We start from the raw sequence: 6,750 nt of genomic DNA, 5'->3' as shown, positions 1-6,750 counted from the left end.
TAGATCGCGGCTCTGCCTTGGTCCATCTGCAGGACTGCATGTGACAAGCTGTTTCGAACTACAACTGGAACTTCAAGACACTGGCAGATGGCATGATGTGCAGTCACAAGTCACTAAGACTCGGTAAGTAGGGAAAATGTGTAAGTATGTATATTAAGCACTTGATCTCAGCTTTATATAACATAAATATAAACTGGTATTTCTACATTTTCTTTGGGGTAGACCCTGGGTTGCACTTTAATTGAAAAAGTGATCTTGTGCTTAAAAAGGTTGGAGACCACTGCTGTAGATGTACATATAAGTCTCCCCAGCTGATGTTTACAATGCTCAGACACACAAAATACTGAAGGGGAAAATTATTTTAGAAAGGATCACATGTTTTTGGGGGAAAAGCCTCAGCTGACAGCCTTCCACTGTGGAAACTAGATGCTGCTGCTTTGCATGCTTTATATGATTTTCTTTAGGAATGCAATGTTCTTTTAAAAATAAATTATCAGTTTTTCCCAAATAGAAAAACTCAAAACATTTTGTATTTCATGTATATTGGCTTCTTTTCTTTTCTTTCTTCTTTCTTTTTTTTTTTTTTGAAAGTTGTATTGTAGATACTTGTTCAGTTGGGTTTTTGGTGGGAGTGGGGAGTGTGTTGCCCAAAAGACGAAGTGTTAAACAGGACTTCTGTAGGTGGCTGGCAAGTGAAGTTCCTGTTAGTGCTGGTGGGATTTTGTAGTACTGCTTATAGATTAGGGCACCTATGGTCCTATATAGGCATCTTTTATTATTATTATTTAAATTAAAAATAATTTTACTGAGGCAAGGTATATACAATTACAATTCACAGAATTTCAGCTGGTTGGTGACCCTTCATGTTCATGAGAGATGGGTCTGAACTTGAGCTATATAAAAAGCTTATAACTCAGCATTTCCTAGAGGCATGTTCAATCTTGAATCTCAACACTAGTATTTTTGCTATTTTCAAATCAGTTTTTCAAACTTAGAATCATAGAAGCATAGAACCGGAAGTGTGGGTTAAATTAAAATGATTAGAAAGGATGTTTGTTCCAATGCACCTTGTCATAAGTACTTCTTTGTGTAATGGGAAAGTAGACTTTTACTACCCAGAGAACAACCAGCGAATGGTGAAATAGTATAAATGAAATAACAACACAATTAATACAAAAGCCTCCCTCTCAGATGAATAATCAAAAGTAACCACAGGATATCTGAATATAATTAACTTAGTGGGCAGAGCAGCAATGAGGAGAGAGACATACAAATTAAAACAAGAAATTTATGATGAAGAAACAATATGTAATCTTCACTGAATGCACAATAGATACATTTGACAGCCAGTAAATCACACGTGGAATGGAAATTAATTCATTAAGACTTTTCACTGCTGACAGCACGCCTGGGGAAAAAATGGATTAATAATACAAATGGAGACTAATTAAATATTACCCCCTGCAATCAGGACCAGGGTAAATGGAAAGAAGTAATGAAAAATAAGAAAAGACAACTGTAAGTTGTCATTATTAACATTTTCTAATTGTCTCTGCTATGCGGAATCCTTAAAGGCTAATTAAAAAGAGGACTCTCAAGGCTTGTGCATCTGTCTGAATTATAGTGCAAACTCGGAAAGTATATATTAATCAGCCAACTCAGGATTTACTTTTTCTTTTATCAGTTTTTGCTTTTAATTTGTCCCATTTTGCCTTTTTAATTCATATCAATGCTAAAATAAATGGTTTACCACTGCAAGGAGAGTGGCTACTACATTAAAAATGATTTGAAGAGAGAGCATAACTCTTCATATTAAGTCTATATAGTGGCCTGATTTGAACAGAGAACATTAACTCTCTGTATTAAGTCTACTATTAGGCATGGGGGGTGGTGAAAATAATGAACTTGTGTTACTGCAAAAATGGGGTCCAGTTGCTTGATCCTTTTAAACACCAGCAAGTGATTTATACTGAAAAAGGGCTAAAGCATTTCTTTAAAAATGAAAGCTTAGATTCCCTTTTACATTTTTAGTTAACCCATATCATGAAAGCTGCAGCCATTGACTTGGCAGGTCCAAAAAAGCTGTCACCACTAGGTGGGAAAAGGAGGATATATTTAAACCAAACTTTCTATAGGACTATATTCCCCAACCTTTGCGGGCTCAGAGTTGCTGAACAAATAATGGTCATGGGCAACATCATAATATGCTTTCACTGTCAAACTCAGTATAAACTTCCTGTAGAAGTCGCTGTCTTAGGGGAATTTTTCTTTTATGTATTGTTTACTGCAGAGTTTAAAAAGAAAATCCAAACTGTTCAATTAAGTAGACATGAGAATAATTATCCCTCAATATTATGAAAAATCTCAAACCATATTGCATACATTCTGTCCCTGAAAACCAACTCTCATTTTTTTCTGGACATGTGATTACTGAAATAAAGACCTGAGAGGTATAGCAATAGATGGTTAAACTCATGAATGTTTAAATGCTTTGTTGTTAAAGTGATCAAACTAATTTCAGGTATAATTTCAGAGAAAAGGCAGGGAGCATTTGATGAAAACAAAGTAGAAATATTGCACAGGAATATAGACTTGCTTCTGTGGATTTCATGTACTCCTGAAATGAGGAAACTTGGTAAATATAGCTTAATAAAAGCTATAATTTTTGGCAGTCTAATTTTAGATAATCAATCTCTCTCTCTTAATTTGTTGATTTATTCCAAAATATATTGGTAGTTTTAAGTTAGAGCTGCAGCAAAGTGCCAAAGCTAGTGTTATGTATTAAAGCTTCATTCTAGACCAGTGGTTTTCAAATTTTTTTAATTTGAGGACCTCTAAAATTTTTTGAATGGAAGTACAGTCCCCTTTGGAAAATTTCAACGCAGATGCAGACCCCCTTGAATTGTAAGCTTGCGTATTCACATACTTTTGAATGATCATGGGCATCTTTCACAGACCCTTTAGACACAGTCTGCAGATCCCCAGCGGTCCATGGACCGCAGGTTGAAAACCACTGTTATAGACTCCTGACAAAGGTTTCTAACCAGCAGCCTAAGCTATAAATGGGTATTTAGCCATTCAGGCTGAGAAGTCAAAGGTGATTGGATCTAGCCACATCGATGTCTTGTGTGCCATTGGATAGACAGTGGGATATCTTAAACAGATTAGCCCAAAATGACATTTATCTTAAACAGAACATTTACCTTTTGTTTGTTTTGTAATGCTTGACAAAAGCAGATTCTTATGGCAAACTACTATAGATAGAATAAAAGGAAAAACTTGTTCAGTGGTTAAGTCCTTTGCTGGCTCACGCCTTAGCTTTTCTACAGATTTGTTTCCCATTTGTAAAAAGAAGCTATAGCACTTCTCTACCTCCTACATATATTTCAATTATGAGGTACCTACATAATATGGTAATGGGATCCACTTAACACTTCAAGTAATACCACTTATATGCGTACTGATTTCAATGATAAGTCACTAGAATAACAAAAACACAAAAAGGTGAGATTAGCTATGTTAACATTGTTTGTTTTTTGGAAATAACACAAAATACATCTATCTGAGGCTCTGTATTTATGACCTTTTAAAAAATACAATAATGCTAGCAAAAATAGCTACCTCTTATTCCCCACACACTGGAAAATAACCAACTGAATATTAAAATCAAGACCAAAGAGTACTGCTTTATTTCTCTAAATACCAACCCTCATTCCTCCAAACTCTGGCAATATAGGTGGGTTTTGTAGCCTAAATAAATGTCAAGAGAGGAAAACTGAGGTACAGACAGTTGAGTGATTTGCCCAGTTAGCCAGTGGCAGAGCTGGAAATTGAACGCAGGTATATAGTTCAGTGTGCAACCACTAGGAGACATTGCCTTCCTTTTTACATATACAAACTGCTGTTGTTCTTGTGGTAGAGGAATACTATGAGCTAACAAATGCTGGACCAATCACCGACTCATCCACTCGATTATGTCATTCCAACTGGCTCCCAAATGATGGCTGCAGCAGAAGCAATGCTGATGAAAGATCAACATCAAAGGACTCAAGGACCTAATCATGCGACATCTCTTTCACCAGTGCCTTAATGAAAAACTAGTGAATTCTAATCAATAACCGTGGGAGGATGTTGGCAGAGCCTTCAAATCCACCAATCCAGCTCCTGTGAAGAGACACTTGAATTCTCTACCAGGAAACATCAAGACTGGTTAGGTGAGAATGACTGGGAGATCCAAGAGTTGATTGACTGCAAGAACAAGGCCTTTTGTGCTTGGCAGAATGACATCAACTCCTAGCAAGAGAAATTGAATCACCAACAAGCCAAGGCAGAGGTCGAAAGGAGGACCTGTGATATGAAGAATAGATAGTGGGAAGACAAGCTGAAGGTGATTCAACATCTCGCTGACATCCATGACATGGTTTTTTCAGTGCCACCAAACCATCTATGGTCTGAGCACTGAAGGGCCAACCCCCTTCAGACCTAAGGATGGAGAAGACCTGGCCAAGGAAAGAGGAACCATCAACACCTGTTGGAAGGAACATTTTGAAGACCTTCTCAATCAAGGCTGTTGTTGACAAGAGTGCTCTCAATTCAATCCCACAACCTCTAGTAAAAAATGTTCTTGGAATCCCTCTAACACTTGATGAGGTGAGGAAAGCTGTTAAGCAGATGAAGAATGACAAGGCATCCGGAGCTGATGGAATCCCCACTGAAACCTTCAAGCAATGGGGAGGGGAGCTCACATAGCAGCTCCATGCCTTCATCTTAAGGATCTAGAATGAGGAGGAAATCCCAGATGATCTCAAGGATGCCATGATCATGACAATCTTAAAGAAGGAAGACAAATCCAACGGTAGAAATGACAGAGGAATCACCTTGCTGTCCATCACAGGAAAGATCACTGTGAGGACCCCCTTGAATCTTCTCCTTCCACTTACTGAAGAGTTCTTCCTGTAATCCTAGTGTGGGTTTAAGGCATCAAGAGGCACAACTGATATGATCTTCACTGCTTACCAGCTGCAGGAAAAATGCTGGGAACAATATAAACATCTCTACATGGCCTTATTTGACTTCATGAAAACTTTTGACTTTATCAAACAAGAAGCTCTGTGGAGGATCCTTCTGAAGTATGGATGCCCACTTGAATTCATCACTATTCTTTTCCTGCTCCAGGATGGTATGTGAGCAGTAAAAGATCTATCACAGATCCTGAAGCAAGGCTGTGTCATCATTCCAACACTTGATATTCCTTACTGCGATGCTACATCTGACCACCAACAAGCTTCCAGTCAGTAGAGCTAAACTACTGAATGGATGGTAAACTGTTTAATCTTAGCTGACTTTGAGCCAAAACCAAGACTACCCCAACCTTAATCATTGAGCTCCATTACCCTGATGATGCTGTAGTGTGTGCTCACTTGTAAGCAGACCTTCAGGCAATCATTGAAGTCTTTACTGAGGCATACAACAAAATGGGACTGATGCTTAACATTCAGAACTAAGGTCCTCCATCAACAAGCTCTTAATGAGCAGTCCCAGTCTCCAGTTTAGCCATGAGAACACTGAATATTTCCTATACCTCAGAACCCATCTCTTGTGGAAGACTGTCATCAATAAAGAAATGCAACATCACCTTAAAAGTGCAAGTGCAACCTTCAGACACCTGAGGAAATGGGGGTTTGAAGATTGCAACAACAGATCCAAAACCAGACTCATGGTTTATCAAGCAGACATGAACCCCAGCTTACTGTGCAGAGCTGAGATGTGGTCAACATCCACTGGAGACACCTGAAGTCACTGCAGAAGTACCATCAATGCTGCCTGAGGAAGTTCTGTTGAATCCAGTTGGAAGACAGACACAGCAACATTAGCATCCTCATGCAAGCAAAGAACATGGACATTGAAGTGATGATCATCCAACATCAATTTCACTGGGCTAACCACATCATACAGATATCTGACTCCAGACTCCCAAAGCAAGTTTTATTCTCTCAGCTCAGTCAAAGCATACACTCAAGAGGAGGGCAAAAAAACTGCTTCAAGGATGTTCTCAAGGCCAATTTGAAAAAATGTAACGTTGTCATCAATTCATGGGAGACTATCAGCCAGGACTGCCCCAAATAGAGGGAGAGATTTCTGCAAGGATCTCAGTACTTTGAAGCCTTATGATGACAACAGAAGATGGAAAAGTGGGAGCGGCAGAAACAATGTGTTGCAGATCGAATAAAAAAACCAGAGCTATCCACCCAGCATGGAAACATGTGCCTGAATTGCAACAGTCTGTCAATCTGAATCAGCTGTCATAGAAGGCAATCATTCTTGACTCAGAGGGATTGCTGAGATTCTCTCTCTCTCTCTCTCTATATATATATGATTTTTCTAAAAGTAAATGGATTGAAAAATTAATGCTTTATTTTCTTGCATATATCATGACCTCAAATAAGATATGCACCTTGTTTTTTGGAAAGGCAAAATAAAGAAAACAAATATTTGTTTTGAGAGATATGGCTGTCTGTAGCAGGGACAGAGTCTAATCTGCTGAGCCACTTTCCCTTTCCTTCTTAACTAAAAACTGAGGGCATTTGTAGATGAAATGGGGGCCCTAAATTGAAGTGGTGGGTTTTAAAAAACACTGCTTCAATTTAGGACTGATTAAACCACTGTGTCATTCACACACCCTGCCCCGCTTACCTGCCTCTCCAGTGGGAAGGGGAGGGCAAGCTGCCAGTGGGCGGAGCAGTCCCTGGG

At 38.7% G+C, this 6,750-nt stretch overlaps 1 protein-coding gene across 1 annotated transcript in view; it reads right to left on the bottom strand.

Annotated features, from left to right (window-relative positions):
• Nucleotides 1-6,750, bottom strand: part of ANXA10 (annexin A10) — a 58,880-nt gene that overhangs the window by 24,366 nt on the left and 27,764 nt on the right. The gene's annotated exons all lie outside the window — the stretch shown is intronic.

This window comes from Crocodylus porosus, unplaced genomic scaffold (assembly GCF_001723895.1).
Source record: "Crocodylus porosus isolate Cpor-Errol unplaced genomic scaffold, CroPor_comp1, whole genome shotgun sequence".
NCBI lineage: Eukaryota > Metazoa > Chordata > Crocodylia > Crocodylidae > Crocodylus > Crocodylus porosus.
This window is presented reverse-complemented; position numbering and strand designations above follow the sequence as displayed.